Source organism: Marmota monax, unplaced genomic scaffold, assembly GCF_021218885.2.
Source record: "Marmota monax isolate L192 unplaced genomic scaffold, Marmota_monax_Labrador192_F-V1.1 WCK01_AAM20220418_F8-fsc00001, whole genome shotgun sequence".
Classification (NCBI taxonomy): domain Eukaryota; kingdom Metazoa; phylum Chordata; class Mammalia; order Rodentia; family Sciuridae; genus Marmota; species Marmota monax.
Window position 1 is genome coordinate 28,034,065 of NW_026693777.1, and position 15,218 is coordinate 28,049,282.

A 15,218-nucleotide genomic window follows, 5' to 3' on the forward strand; every position below is an offset into this window, starting at 1 on the left:
GGTAGGATTTTGTGTTAGTCAACTTTCCATTACTATAACAAAATACCTGAAATAATCAACTTCTAAAGAGAAAAGGTTTATTTTGGCTCAAAATTTTGGATGTTTCAGTTCATGATCAGTTGGCCTTCATTTTTCTGGGCTTGTACTGAGACAGCACATCGTAGCAGGTGGAACAGAACTACTCACATCACAAGTTAGGAAGTAAAAGAGAGCAAGAAGGGGGCCGAGGTCCTTCAATCTCCCTTAAGGGCACCTTCCCAAAGATCTCCTATTAGCCTCCATCTCTTAAAGAATGTTCTACTGCCTCCCAATCATACCCTTTTGGGGAACAAGACTTCAACATATGGGCCTTTGGAGGATGTTCAAGACCCAAATTACAACAGAGCTGCAGAGTTGGGTGCATATGAAGGCTCTGAGAATCCATATCAGAGAGGTCTCTTGGTTAAAAACCACAGAAATCCATTTTGGCTGTTTAGCAGAAGGGAGATTTACTGGATGGATAAGGGAGGAGAGTATTACAGAACTTGGAAAATGTGCAGTAACCAAGAGCCCTTTAGAGTCAGGTAGCTGGAAACAATCCAGCCAGGAGGTTGCCATTGCCATCACTGCCCAACCCCCTATTGCTCCAACTACAAGTGGAATTTTAATTAACCATGCTGACTTCCTGGAGATTCCGGATTCTAGATAGAAGTCTCTGACCTGCTGAAACCAAATCATGCCTATACCCTGTTTTGGGGATAGGGAGAATTATTTCTGACTTCCCTTATGGAATGTGAGCTACTATTTTCCATTACAAATTATGTAACGAGAAAGGTGGGTTCTCCCTACATAGGAAGTGTGTTGGGTGTTGGGCAGCTAAATACAAGATAACAGGCCAAGGTGTCAACATGAAAGTCATCTGGGGAGCTGTTAACTGAGCTGAAGGATTTTTCAAAAAATCACTTGTCCTTGTGTAATGAAAAGCACTTTCTATTATCTTGGAAAATTGTTTAGCACTAGGACTATTCACCAAACAAACAAAAAACTTTAAAGGTGATTTTATGGTATTTCTGCTGATTCATATCTAGGATCAGCAAAATGGAATTTAAAATATTTCTTAAGTACTTTGGAAATACTAAAATCTTATTTCCTCTTTTGATGAGTGTGCAGCAAAAATCACTTAATCTAATTCCACAAATAATGGAGTGTCCAAGTGGTAGCATACTGAGTAGTCAGAGAGTGAATATGGAGCAAGGACAGAGGTAACTGGACTTAGGAAAACAACTTGGAGTCAAGAATACACATGTGTGTGTAGAGCCCTAGTGGAAGGAAAGTAGTCATGCTCAGTCAGCACTGAGGAAATAAAATTTGATACCAGAGGGAGATATGGGACCAGAAATTATCTAAACAAACAAGTATTGAGGGTGATATTTTACATGGGGGAAGGGAGCAAGAGGAAATGCATCCGAACCCCAAACCCTTCTTTAGAATACAGATCCAGAACTTGTGTTTGCTTGACAAGTGTGAGACTTGCCTAAGCATACTGAAGCTCTTCAGGCACATGCAGGCCCAGGGTAAGGGGCACTGTGGTCAAACTGCATGAGGTAGGGACCAGCTTGTGAGCATAAGGTACTATCACTGTGCATTATTAATCTTCCTAATAACAGTATTATTAATGTTATTATTAATGTTCTTTCTTTTTAAATTAACTTGTTTGTTCTAATTTATTATACATGACAGCAGAATGCTTTTCAATTCATACTACACATATAGAGCCCAATTTTTCATTTCTGTGGTTGTACACAGAGTCACACCATTCATATCTTCATACATGTACTTAGGGTAATGATGTCCATCCCATTCCACCATCTTTCCTACCCCCATGCCCCCTCCCTTCCTTTCCCTCCCCTTTGCCCTATCCAAAGTTCCTCCATTCCTCCCATGCTCCCCCCACCACCCCCATTATGGATCAGCATCCACTTATTAGAGAAAACATTCCACCTTTGGTTTTGGGAGATTGGCTTATTCACTTAGCATAATATTCTCCAAATCCATCCATTTACCTGCAAATGTCATAATTTTAATCTATTTTAATGGTGAGTAATATTCCATTGTGTGTATATAAACCACAGTTTCTTTATCCATTTATCTATTGAAGGGGTAAATTGGTTCCACAATTTAGCTATTGTGAATTGTGCTGCTATAAACGTTGATGTGGCTGTGTCCCTGTAGTATGCTGTTTTTAAGTCCTTTGGGTATAGACCAAGGAGTGGATCAAATGGTGGTTCCATTCCAAGTTTTCTAAGGAATCTCCATACTGCTTTTCATATTGGTTGCACCAATTAGCAGCCCCACCAGCAATATAACAATGTGCCTTTTCCCCCACATCCTTGCCTGTGGTGAGCCGCTTCTGCCGTTTCTGCAGACTATGGTCGCCATTACAAGATGGCGCTGGCTCCGCTGTGGTCTGTGACAAACAACTCCTTATTTGGGAGAGTTGGCGCATGGTTTTTCACCACCCTATGAGAAAGCTCCACGTGGCAGCTTCGCATTGGGGCTTGAGATGCTTTATTAAGGCTGGGAGGGGCATCCGAGGGAGAGAAGAAGAAATATCAAAGGCCTGAATAAACTGCTGAAAGAAGATTCCTGAGTTGCGTCTTCCTTGCGGGCAAGGGGTCGAGACACTTGCCAACACTTATTGTTGCTTATATTCATACTAACTACCATTCTGACTGGAGTAAAATGTTTTGATTTGCATTTCTCTAATTGCTAGAGATGTTGAACATTTTTTTCATAAGTTTGTTGATTGATTGTATATCTTCTTCTGAGACGTGTCTGTTCAGCTCCTTAGCCCATTTATTGGTTGGGTTATTTGGCTTTTTTTTTTCCTTTGGTGTTAAGTGTTTTGAGTTCTTTATATATCCTGGGGATTAGTGCTCTATCTGATTTGTGTGTGGCAAAAATTTGCTCCAATCTGTAGGCTCTCTATTTACCTCACTGATTGTTTCTTATGCTGAGAAGAAGCTTTTCAGTTGAATCCATCCTATTTATTAATTCTTGATTTTATTTCTTACACTTTAGGAGTCTTGTTAAGGAAGTAGGGGCCTAATCTGACATAATGAAGATTTGGTCCTACTTTATTTCGTGTAGGGTCTCTGGTTTAATTCCTAGGTCCTTGATCCATTTGAGTTGTGTTTTATGCATTGTGAGACATGGGAGTTTAGTTTAATTTTGTTTTGCATAGATTTCCAGTATTCCCAGCACCATTTGTTGAAGAGGTTGTCTTTTCTCCAATGTATGTTTTTTGGCACCTTTGTCAAGTATGATATAACTGTATCTATGTAGGTTTGTCTCTGTATCCTCTATTCTGTACCTTTGGTCTACATGTCTGTTTTGGTGCCAATATCATGCCGTTTTTGTTACTATTGCTCTGTAGTATAGTTTAAGGTCTGGTGTAGTGATGCCACCTGCTTCACTTTTCTTTTTTTTAAGACAGAGAGAGAGACAGAGAGAGAGAGAATTTTTGATTTTTTTTTTTTTTTTTTAGTTTTTGGCGGACACAACATCTTTGTTTGTATGTGGTGCTGAGGATTGAACCCGGGCCGCATGCATGCCAGGCGAGCACGCTACGGCTTGAGCCACATCCCCAGCCCATGCTTCACTCTTCTTGCTAAGGATTGCTTTGGCTATTCTGGGTCTCTTATTTTTCCAGATGAATTTCATGATTGCTTTCTATTTCTATGAGGAATACCATTGGGATTTTGATTGGAATTGCATTAAATCTGTATAGTACTTTTGGTAGTATGGCCATTTTGACAATATTAATTCTGCTTATCCAAGAACAGGGGAGATCTTTCCATCTTCTAAGGTCTTCTTTAATTTCTTTCTTTAGCATTCTGTAGTTTTCATTGTAGAGGTCTTTCACCTCTTTTGTTGATTCCCAAGTATTTTTTTTAGGCTATTGTAAATGGGGTAGTTTCCCAATTTCTCTTTCAGAGGAGTCATCACTGATGACATCGCTGATGTACAGAAATGCATTTGATTTATGGGTGTTGGTTTCATATCCTGCTACTCAAACTATCACTAATTGCCGACAACATGATTCCATACTTAGAGAATCTGAAAAATTCCACCAGAAAATTTCTAGAACTAATAAATGAATTCAGCAAAGTAGTAGGATATAAAACCAACACCCATAAATTAATGGTCTTTCAGTGATCACCAAGAGAATGCCTAAATCCTAGCTGGTAAGAAGAAGGATCCCACTCTAATGTAGATGTCTAATGGGGGCATTTCAATAATCTAAAACAAGTATGTTTGTAATTTAACTACCTTTCAAATAGGTGGCTTCCTTCCCAGTTCTCTCTGTTCTGTGTAGCCTGCTGAGTCTTGTCAGTTTTACCTTTGTGAAAGTCTACTTTCAAATCCTCATCCCTCTGCAAAATAGCTCATTTGCTCTGCACAATTAAAAGGCCCAAATCCCTACTTGCCTGTGTTGGAAGCTGTCCCAGGTTCTCTTCCTATCCAAATCCCGCCCTACTTTATGGACTGCTTGAACCTAACATTCAGGCAGAAAGTAATCTCTCCACTTTCTGAATAATAATCTTTCTTATTTTCTGTAGAACAGAATTGCTTCCCTTGATATTCTTAGGTATCTCCTTGGGAGTATATATCATCTTCTCAATAAGATTTTTTTTTTATTAGTTACACATGACAGTACAATGATCTTGACATTTCATACATTTGAATCAAACGGGGTATAATTACTCATTTTTCTGATTGTACAGGTTGCAGAATCACATTGGTCATACAGTCACCTATATACATACAGCAATAATAATGTCTATTTTATTCTGCTGCCCTTCCTATCCCCCCTTCCCTTCCCCCCTCCTCCCTTTTTCTTGCATACAGAAGGAGCTCAATAAAACTGATCAGCTGGGTTGGGAAGGCAATGATAGTTACTGGAAAGAATATGGACTTTAGAGTGGGGCACTGTAATAGGGGGCTATTAGTGATTCACTGTCCTCATCTGTAAAATGGGGACAGTAAAATCCACCCTGCATATATCTCAGTAAGATCTCTCCCTCACTTTGTGGGGTCTGAAGATCATATATGTAAAGCTTTTAACATTTTAAATAAATGCTAGGCATTTTTAGTTTTGTGTTATAAAATAGATAGTAGTGATATATCCTTTAATTTTAAAGTCAGTTGTAGGTGCATGTGATAAATTTTATTGTAGAAAGAATGAATTCATACTTTTTCAGGGACAACATACAAACAGCAGAAATATAACTATTAGTAGTCCTTTCTTCCAAGTATAAATTCTAGGTAAGTAAAAAATGAGTTAACAATTATAGGTTTTTTTAGTCACTTTTATATGTATAAGCACTGGGATCTTTCTGATAGTCATCCTGAAAATAAAGCTTTTAGGTAATGAACTTTTGATTATCATTTGTAATAAGATAATTAGCAAGTCTCAAAAAGCCTTTTTAAATATGAAACATCCAAGGCTTAAAAATATGGATAATAATACAGCCAACATTTAGTTTATTTTTAAAGATATTTATTAAATGAATCAAGAATTTTCAGAGCTATAAGAAGTGAGTAGTAGTTGATATGTGAAATGAAACAGTGATGGGTAGGTGGGGTTAAGCTTTTAAAGGATAAAGTGAGATATATGCAAATGGAAAGTTGGAAGACTGCTTGTGCTTTGACCACCTACTTTTTCAATAATTCCAAGGCTACCCATTTTCCTAAGACAGTAACCTCTAGGTAAATCCTATATAGACTTCTGTGAAACCCAGCCAATATTGAGGACAATAATCTTGCTACACGGCAATATTTGCTTCCATTGCAATTCAATAGAATATGACTTTTAGAAGGCTGAGATATAACTTTCCACCTAATCTTCTGTGGAATTATTAATATCTCTTTTTGTAAGACAAAATGTCAGAAAATTACAGCTGCCAGCCAACACTAGTTCAAAAATCCAAGATTATATTTATGGTTTCAGTGTTTCTCAGTGATTATGACACCTTCTTCAAAGAAGAAATCATGGCTCTTTCAAAGAAAAACACCCATCAAAAATTAGCTGAAATAGTCAAAGCTAGTTTAATGATTAATATACGATTTACAAGAGTTTAGTTGGAAGAATCATCCATCAATGGAGCTTAAGGCTAGTAGGGAGTTAGGACACTAGTGGATCTAATTTTTGATTTTGTAATTATAATAGTATAGCTATAGAAACGTGGTACTTTGGATGCCTTCTGTTGCTCCTCCAGAACTTCTTTCTACCCTTCTCCACCTGCCTGTCCATCTGGGAGCTACACCTGTAAAGACCAATAAATAAATAAATAAACAACAATAACAACAATAAAGCAAAATGGGCTGCCTTGTCTCCTGGCTTTGGTTTATTGACCAATGGGGAGTTCTAGCAGGATCTCTAAAGAAAAGATTATTCTTAGGGGCCCCTGGCAGGGTGCCTGCCTTGATTAAAGGTTGTGTTCCACATCAGGCAACCCTTTCTTTCCACAATCTTTTAATCACCCTTGGTTTGTCGCTTTAGGCATAAGCCTAGTAAGAGCAATTTTGGAACTTGAGCATTGCCCTACCTGTTGTGATTTCTTGCACAAAATATTTCTCAAATTTTAATTCATGTTGGAGTCATCTGAGGGCTCCAGAAACCATAAATCACCCTCACTGTAGAATTTGTGACTCATTGTGTCTGAGGTGGGTGTTGGGAATTTGCATTTCTAATAAGCTCCCAGGTGGTGCTGGGGTGGGCAGCTTAGAAAACTACTGCCCCTATGACCCTGGACCTTGACCACCTCTTTGTAAATTATCCTGATGTGAGTTTTCTGTCTCTCCCTTCTGGAATCTAATACAAATAGCTATAAAACATTAGTTGAAAATAGACAAAAGTTTATTTTATGGTTAAATGTGATTTGCAGGTGCTTGTTTGAAAAACCTTCAAAGAAGAGAGAGATGTGGAAATTTAGAAAATCATTTTGTCCAATCCTTTAATTTCAGAGCAGAAAGAATGTGGACAATGAAAGGTCAGGATTTGCCTGAGGTGGCTGGGAATATCAGCGAGGATTCATCCCCATCCCCTTACCACACACAGGCTCTCTCTCTCTCTCTCTCTCTCTCTCTCTCACACACACACACACACACACACACACACACACACCTGGAATTGTGTTAGTCTCCTTCTGTATGTTAGGGCACCAATCTACACGTGTGCCTTATAATCTGGGGCTGGCGGCAGTCAGTTTTCTAACTCTGTACTCAGCATAGTGCTTAGTAAAACACGTTTCATTGAACTTTCGTGTCCACAGATGATCAAGGTAGATGATTGGGCCCTTGTTTAAATGATCTGGGAATTCGGCATTATCTTCCAAGTCATCTTGTCCTTGCTCACAGGGAAACTCACCTGACACTTTGCTTTTCTCTCACAATGCTTTCCAAAGACCTTTTCCTTGTTAATTTGTATCAGCCCAACTTTTTAAAGCTGTTATCTGAGATCCCCACACCTACACTCAATCTGTTCAAGTCACTGCTTTACTCAGGCTGTGGTTCTTTTCCTTTTCTTCGAAGTCCCTCGAGCAGGTCTCCACTGTCTGCCCAGTTCCTCCCATTTTTCCCTGGGAGCTGCTGCCTGATGCAATGTTCCCACCCCTGGCCACAAGTTGGACAAGGAGTCCCTCTGATACACAAGGACAAGTTTCCTTCCCCAAGACTCTTCACTCTGGGCCACCACATTTCTCTGAGATGCCTAAAAATGTGAGAATAAAAACTTGGGAGCTTCAAAGTTTCTGCAGAGAAAGGCTTGCAGCAGCCAAGTGAGAAGAAACGAGGATGTACCATGCCACCAGGGGATCATGGGCACCACCCCTGCTTCCCGCTGTTCCTGAGGTTTTGGGAGACCTTAGCCATCCTGTCCCTCAGCTGCTAAGCTCCTAAAAACTCCTTTTTCCCCCTAAGCAATTTAAATTGCATTTCTAATATACAAAGTCATTTTTCTAATTACTGAAGTACCACTAATAGTCATTTTTGTTCACCTGCTCATTATTAGTAATAATCAACTGCACTTTTTGAGTACTTCCCATGAGCCATTTAATCCAAACAGTCCTCAGAGGTGGGCATTAACAGAAGAGGAAACAGATGGTACGAGATTCACACAGCCACCTATTGGCTCAATATCTTGCAGTCAGGCATGGCTGAGTCCAGATCCCTACCAGGTCTCTCCAGACCTAGGCAGCATGGATTCGTAACCACTGTATGCTGTTCAGATCTCAATTAGACAGAAATTCCTCTTCAAATAAGAGCAGAACAGGATTTTCAGTGCTTTTTTTTTTTTTTTTTTTTTAGCATCTCAGAGTTGATCGTCTTACTATTAAGTTTCACAGTGTGAACTTAACCTCTCTGTATATTTGCTCCTAAAGCTTCCTCTGGCCATTGCATACTCCTCAGCCAAACCTCTGCCTGGTGACATGCTGTTCATCCTTAGGAGCCATCGTTGATGGAACCTCCTGTTGAGCCTTCTAAGACTGGCTTCTGAATGAATCATTCCCTTTTTTCTTTGTTCCCAATTAACATTAAACTGTAGATAATTCGTTATATGTCTGATGCTGAAACTGCATTAAGGGTCCATTTTTGCATGAGCTATGTATCTTCATTTATCTGATTCTTCTCCTGACACACTACCTGCCAAATAACAGATGCATAATAACTACTTGAACCAAATGGAATTTGGGAGCATGCAGAGCCCAACCTCTGCAGATAAAGAAATCATATTCTGCTGGGCACAGTGGCACACAGCTGTAATCCCAGTGATTTGGGAAGCTGAGGCAGGAAGATTGCAAATTGGAGGCCAGCCTCAGTAACTCAATAAGTCCCTGTCTCAAAACAAAAAATTGCAAGGGCTGGGGATATAGTTCAGTGGATTGAACCCCTGGGTTCAATCCCCAGTACAAAAGAAAAAAAAATGAAGAAAGCATATTCTACTGCCTAGATAAATATGCAAAAACCCCAAGATGGTCCTACTACTGTGCTCAAGTGAACATACATCCTGGGGAAGGAAAGGGGAGCCCACCTGACTTGAAATAGTGAAACACTTCTCACTCATCACTCCTCCTGCACTTGACCCTCAATACGTTTTCAAGTCTGAGCACCATACACTGGTGTGCAATCCCAGCTGCTACGTAGGTACTCACTGTGGCACTTATAATAGAATATAAATATGATTGATTTATAATACTTAGCGGCATCCTTGGTGACATTCTGAATATTTTTATCAGGGCTGACTTCATGTTAATTGAACGGTATGGACCATGTAGGGTGAAACGGTGCCTCCTTCATTATTATAACAATATTAACATAGCATTCATTTAAGCATATTAATTAGTATGTAATGCTTCTGTTGGCTTTTTTGGAGTAGCTGTACATATTTAATTTTTAAAAATTCCAGGATTAGGATTAGAGGTAACTGTCTCATGGCCCACACCCTGAAATGTGCCTCCAAGGTATGGCCATGAAGTTTAAAGTTTGCCTTTTTAGGACAATGATTGAAACATTTCCAGTGGCTGAACTACTCTCTGGTCTCTTCCACATACCAGCCAGTGGTCAGCTGGCAGCAGACAATAGGCTACATCACAGAATCCAGGACAATAGTAACTCAGTGTAAACAAGGAAGCAAGATAAATTACCAGTGAGGGGAACCATTTAGCACTTGCTAAGCTACACATGAGTTGCCAGTTTTTCAGTTTACGGGTATTTTATCTCCATGCCATTTAAATTGCTACCCTATCTATTTCTAGACAATCCCCTTTCCACCTGCCATGCCAAAGGATTGCAAAATGAAACCTCCTGGTAGACTAAAATATGATGAGAAGGCTCACTTATACAAAAATAAAATATAAAGGACAATTGAAAATAAATTTTAAAAAGACTCTTGAAGTATGTGACATCAGCCCCTTTTCGAAGAGCTTGAAAAATTGCACATTCACTAATTTTTAGCTTCTTTCTATTGAATTTGAACTGTGCTAGGTGCAGTAACCATTTTGGAGATGTAAAATAAGAACCTTATGTATGTTTGACACTTTTATTATAATGATATTAACATAAATTCATTTAAGCATATTGATTCGTATGTAATGTTTCTGTTGGCTTTTTTGAATAGCTGTGCATTTTTAATTGTTAAAAATTCCAATATTTGATGGTAAATTTCAATTAGATCACCTTGAGATACTTAAAAATAGACAGTTTAGGTAGCTGTGTCTTTATAAACCCCACTTATTTTTCTCAACATTGAAAAAGAAAACAAGGCGAGCTTTTGTCAGGGATGGAAAGGCCTGGACTGTGGAACTAACACCTCCAGTTCTGGCTGGAGCTTCTTGTTTCTTGTGGACTCTTGACAGCTCAAAAACTTCCTTTATTTCCTGGACACTACCGCTTCTTGAGGTTCTCATTTGATTGCGTCAAGTGATTACTCACCTCTTAAATAACATGACTGATTCAGAGCCAAATTAAAGCAAGGGTGCCTGTGATAATTCAGGATTCTCATCTACCTTCTTTCCACCTTCTCAGAAGCACCACAGCAACACAGAGCCTCCAAGGCCCAGAGAGATTGATACCCTGTTCCCCACCTGTGTCAGTGATGAATGAATGAACTCATGACTGATGGGGGAGACAAACACAAATGCCCTGAGAGTGGGGAGAATGGTGTGTCTGCCTTGGAGCTAATACCCCTCAGCACCTAAACCGATTCTGGTTTTTGATGTATAACACCCGGGTGAGCCTCATCAGAGTCAATTAGTATTGTTTGAGGTCAGGCTGTACATTGAACATTTTATCTGATTCTTAAAATGAGTATAGCACAGATAGATAGATACAAAGATAATTATGGATATATGTCTATTCATGTTTGACATACATACAGATATTTTCTAGCTCTGACAACTGAGAAGGCCTAGATTCAGAGGTACCCCAACAGTAATGAGCATACCCACAACCAGTTATTAGTTCCTAAATACCTTTCTCTAAGGAAATAGGAGTCCCTGAAGAAATTATACATTCTAGGAGTGAGGCAGGGAAAATAAAAGATGAGCTCAGAGCATCAAGGAGTAAGGAAGAACTCAAAAAGTCATGTCAAAAGAACACAGAAGGCAATCTCAAAGTGTTCCCCATGGTCAAAGCTGGATTTGAGCAAAATTTGAGCAAAAGAAGTAAACAAGTTTGATCATAACTCAAAGTATGAACTAAATATATATGAGTCTATATATGAGTCCAACATAAATAAACTGTTGAATGGATTAATAAAGGGAGGAAAAGAGACACATCTTTACATGAAAATTTCAGATAATATATGCAGACACTCCCCCTCTAGAAAATAAAGCTTAAAACCAATTTCTCACCCCAAAACGTGCACTGGACTTCATGACTGGCTACCAAAGAATATACAAAGCAGGAAAAGCTGAGAAACCTGATGTGTTAGCTTTGCATTGCTGTGACAAAATACCTGCGATAAATAAAAGAAGAAAATATTTATTTGGGGCTCATGGTTTCAGAAGTTTCAGTTCATAGTCAGCTGGTTCCTTTTGCTTTGGGGCTGAAGTGAGAGACTGAACATTATGACTCACTTCTTGGTGGCCAGGAAGCAGAGAGAAAGGGGGGGAGGGCAGAAGAGAAGAAGGGGCTGGGGACAAAATATGCCCTTCAAAGGCCTTCCCCCATAACCTACCTCTTCCAACCAGGGCTTACCTTCTAAAGTTTCCACTACTTCTCAATAGTGCCACCAGCTAGAGACCACACCTTCAACACACGAGACTTTGGGAGACATTAAAAATCCAAATGAAAGTACCTCATGATGAACACTACTTTGGCCAGGTGACTAGGGTTAAGATTATCCATGGTAAGTCATATTGGTAGCATATAATGATTGATGTTACATGGAAAGCTGACTTTATCTCTCTGGTGTTCCTCCCTCAAACCCATATCCTCAATACAACCATGAGAACAAAACCTTTGGCAAACCCCAATTCAGAGACATTCTAAAAAATACTTTAACAGCTGTCTTCAAGACTGTCAAGGTTATGGAAAAAGAAAGGAAAGATTAAAGAACTGTCACAGATCATAGGTCACAAAAGAGATGTGATGACTCAATATAATATTGTATCCTAGATGAGATCCTGAAATAGAAAAAGGACATTAGTGAGAACTAATGGAGTACAAATGAAGTTTGGAATTTGTTTAAATAGTAGAGTGGGAGAATGGGAGGAATAGACGAACTCTAGATAGGGCAGAGGAGGTTGGAGGGGAAGGGAGGGGGCATGGGGTTATTAATGATAATGGAATGTGATGATCATTATTATCCAAAGTACAGGTGTAAAGATATGAATTGGTATGAATATACTGTGTACACAACCAGATAAATGAAAAATCATGCTCTATATGTGTAATAAGAAATAGACTTAAAACATTAAGGTGTCAGGACTCATATGCTCTCCCCAGATGTCTGCAGTTTCAACCCTGCCTGTCCACAGACCCTCCAAGGGGAACTGCAAGCTTCCCAGGAGGGACTTGGACTCAGTGGTACACTCCTTGGACCATAGGGTCCCAGCTGCTGGACATGGAGTTTCTCAGCCTTCCTCTGAGAAGATAGGACTTATGTCCTCAAGATGTCTATGGGGAAGCCAAAGGCATGCATCTCTTCTGGCCAAAGGGGCATCGTGACTTTATCAGAGAGGAAGGAAGGCTCCTTTTTAATTAGGGGCCAAACCATACTGAGGATATGACACTTTAGTCCACTTTCAGCTCATTAAAAAGAACTACTAATGAAGGGTTAAAAACTTAATCACAGAGGATTCAACCCTGAGAAAAAATTATTTACGATGGTTTCCTTACTTATGTACAATCTGCCCTGAAAAGCAAAACCTTTTAAAATCCAATGCTCTGGGCTTGAACATCATGCTCATTGGTGGTGAGCAAATACAGTCCTGTTTTTAAATGGCTTGAACGTAGTCAGTGTTCCTCCCACTCACCCGTCGACTCAGCACTGTGAATTGACCCTGTGAAAGTCACAGCACTGCCCTCAACCTTTTGTCACCTACTGCTTGGTTCTGTGAAATACTCAGTCCCAAGTAAATTACAGGCACCTGCATAGGAGAGAAAGCTTTTGCCTTTCAAAAGGTGAAATTGGAAATGTACACTAAGACAACAACTTCACATTTTATGCTTCACTTAATGAGACATTCTTTTTTTTATAAGTATATTTTTCTACGGATAGTTTCAGAACACTGAGTTTATTTTCACTCTAATTTTTAACATGTTTCTTTAAATATTTATAACAGCTTACTACAGAATCTTTTCATGAAATCACTCTTATTATACCATTTTGTGCACATTATTAGCAGCCAGCATAGTTTATTCTTTAGCATTAAAACAGTCTTTTGCCTAACGGTAAACAAGCATGTTTTGCTATATATTTGTTAATTTGTTTGTTATGGTAAGAAATGGGCTTGAGGTCCCAGGAGATTTCATTTTATTTTTACTGGTCAGATAGAATAAAGGCTATGAGTATAAATGTCATATAATTTCCTAACCAGGTGTAGGGCATGTTCATAAAAAAAATGGAATCAAATTGTCCTTTGATGATGACACAAGAGGGGGGAAATTGTAACCACATGTTGATTTACTTATAACTAGATACTATGTGAGGAAAATATAATATATGTATACATATATATGATATGCAGAAGTCACTTTTATTTATCTGGTCTGTTCTACTTGTGAAGCCACAGTTAAAACGTCTCCAGCAGTTGGTTTGTGATAATGGTAGATGCCAATGTGTGTTATTTTTTTCTGCTACCACTGTAATGACACACTTAAATATATACAGGCAGCTTCTTGGCTTCATTCCCATTGAACTATTTAAATACACTCAATATACTTTGTCTGTAATGCTGCTTCTGTTGACAGTGATCTTGTTCCTTTTTCATTCCTATATTTTCATTAGTTCATCATAAATCTGTCCAGTTGAGGTCTCATCACCATGGCAAGATAGGCTAGGCCAAACATAAGATTCCAAAGTATTTAACAAAAACACTTTTTTTTAATAGAGAAATACTTTCTATATGAGGTGGTTCACAATTTATGGGTTGTGACTAAATACTTTTTTCCTTTTCTAAGAAAAATTTCAGGTTTTTAAATTCCTTACCTTATTAAAGTGAAAAGTACCTTACTGTTTTAAAGGAAAGGCCTGCTTTTTGCAGGCTCCATGTTTGGACTATGTGTCTATTTTACTAATCTTTAAACTATCAGGAAAAAAAACAACAACTTTGTACCAACAATTCGGTAATTTTGAGGCATAGATTAATTTTCATAGTGGAAGAAGTGCCAATTTTCTCTTCAGATGCTGACTTTTCAACCAATTTATAACTAAAATAGTATCCTCTGATTCCTCTGAATTTTTATTTAAGATATATACAGGCCCAAGAAGTAAATAACAACCATACATGTCAGGTGTTTCTTGGTGAAATGAACATAATACCAGAGTATAGTATGAATTGTACTGATCTATTTATTTCATGATAATAGATCAATAGGAAAAGATACCTTAAATCAGAGTTATATAAGTATATCAAAATAGAGCACTGACCTAAAGTCGGGGCCTGTATTTTAGCCCTCAGTCATTTTCTAGCCTATCCTGTTATCATCTTACTTTGGACAAGGCAGTTCATCTCTCTGGGCCTCCATTTTCCCATTTTAAAACAAGGGGCTGGCAGCAGACAACCCCTGAGATCCCTTCCTGTCCCAGATGCCTTGGTTCAACACCACTGCCCCTCTGCTGGTCCTGCCAATGTGTTGGTGCTACACGCTACTTCAAATAGAAACTTGGTTTGTCTATAACGTGTGCTCCCTTGATAGCTTATGAAAGGCCTTTTTGTTATACAGTGCTTTTTCCCCTAGTTTTACAGACTTAGTTACTGTAATGATGTTTCTAGCTATTTTCTTGATGTCTCAGTAAATTTGCATTTGATATATTGTTGGTGAGATTGTGTTGTTTTGTAACGTTCTTTGGCTACTCATCTGTCCAGCATCTTATTAACCTTAACACTGTGATCATTGTTTAAAATATGTTCTGTAGAAAGAATAAAAACATTTACTTCACAGCGAGCATGTTCACAGATTTGAAAGAAAGTTCATTAAAAAGCACTGTTGCTTTCTTAAAAAAAAAAAAA

At 38.6% G+C, this 15,218-nt stretch overlaps 1 protein-coding gene across 2 annotated transcripts in view; it reads left to right on the forward strand.

Annotated features, from left to right (window-relative positions):
- The window catches only part of Slc35f4 (solute carrier family 35 member F4), a 253,271-nt gene that overhangs the window by 208,245 nt on the left and 29,808 nt on the right, over positions 1–15,218 (forward strand). The window lies entirely within an intron of this gene.